We start from the raw sequence: 1,546 nt of genomic DNA on the forward strand, positions 1-1,546 counted from the left end.
TTAATTATAAATTTTGAAAACCTGTTGTGAATATCACGTATCAAGTTTTTAGCACCGTTGTCGGGGAACTAAGATATTAGGAACACTCATTTTTATTAATTTAGCCATTTTAATTTATTTGTAATTTAGAATTTTATTTTATTTTCTAATTTTCTCTTTTATTCGTGTCTGACAGGATTTTCTAGTTTATGACCAGAAGAAACTCGTCAGGACCGTTACTTTTTGATAGTGAGATCGAGCGCACAACTCGCAGAAACTGAAGAGAAATAAGGCGAAGCTTAAGATACACAGAGGAAGAGCAAGAGGACAATATTCAAACCACAACCAAGGAGATGGCTGAAAATCAGGAAAATCCGTTACCTTCTACGATTGCTGCAAACCCAGTAAATCAGAATCCTGCTCCACGCACTATGTATGATTATGCTAAACCGAATTTAACAGGAACTGAGTCAAGTAGAGTTAGGCCTGCTATTGTTGCAAATAATTTTGAACTGAAACCTAACACAATTCAAATGATACAGCAGTTTGTTTAGTTTGACGGTTTGCAGGATGAGGATCCAAACACTCACTTGGCGAATTCTCTAGAACTCTGCGACACATTTAAAATCAATGGTGTCTCTGATAATGCCATTCGTCTTTGGTTATTTCCGTTTTCATTAAGGAATAAGGCTAAACAGTGGTTGAACTCATTACCACGAGGGTCAAACACTACTTGGGAACAAATGATTAAAAAGTTTTTACTAAAATATTTTCCGCCGGCTAAAACGGCTAAATTAAGGAATGATATCTCTTCTTTTGTGCAGATGGATCCAGAAACACTTTACGATGCATGGGAGAGATACAAGGAACTGTTGAGAAGGTGCCCTCACCATGGGTTACCACTCTGGCTACAGGTTCAAACTTTTCACAGTGGCCTGAATTCTTCAACTAGACAGATGGTTGACGCTGTGACAGTCCTAATTCGACCCTAGTCGGAATGTGGTTTCGAGGCCACAAGACCGAGTCCCAAAATTTATTTAAAAATTTGGTTGCATATCCTCTATGAGTATTAGTGCATGTGTGAAAATTTGATGTTTTAATTTAGACTTATGAATGTGAATTTCAAGTGATTGACTTAGTTGAGAACTTAAGAAAATATGATAGGGGGATATGTAAGGACCAAATAATAACAAAGTGAGGAAACTTGGGTTTGCATGTCAAATTGCCCAAAAACCCAAGTAGTGGCCGGCCAAGCCATGATGCCCATCCACTAGGTTGAATTTCAATGCAATTCTTTATTAGTTAGTAATTAAAATAAATTAAAGAAAGGAATTAAAAAGAAAAGATGAATAAAATAAGGAAGGAAGAGGGAGTATTCATCTTCTTTCTTTTCTTGCAATTGCCGTGAGTTAGGAGAAGGAAAGAAGAAATGCTCTAGACATTCGGCCAACTCAAAAGGGGTTGATTAAGGTAGGATTTATGTTACTTTTACTAAATCCTTGTGAAAATCTAGTTAGTAGCCAATGTCTTATTACAACCCATATGTTAATTTTCTACCTAAAAGGGG

General features: G+C 36.5%; 1 non-coding gene across 1 annotated transcript; it reads right to left on the minus strand.

The window, feature by feature from the left end:
• Positions 1-770: 770 nt before the first annotated feature.
• LOC128283062 (small nucleolar RNA R71) lies at positions 771-877 on the minus strand. The gene has a single exon (XR_008273404.1). It is a non-coding gene; the product is annotated as a small nucleolar RNA R71 (small nucleolar RNA).
• Positions 878-1,546: the final 669 nt, after the last annotated feature.

This window comes from Gossypium arboreum, chromosome 10 (assembly GCF_025698485.1).
Source record: "Gossypium arboreum isolate Shixiya-1 chromosome 10, ASM2569848v2, whole genome shotgun sequence".
NCBI lineage: Eukaryota > Viridiplantae > Streptophyta > Magnoliopsida > Malvales > Malvaceae > Gossypium > Gossypium arboreum.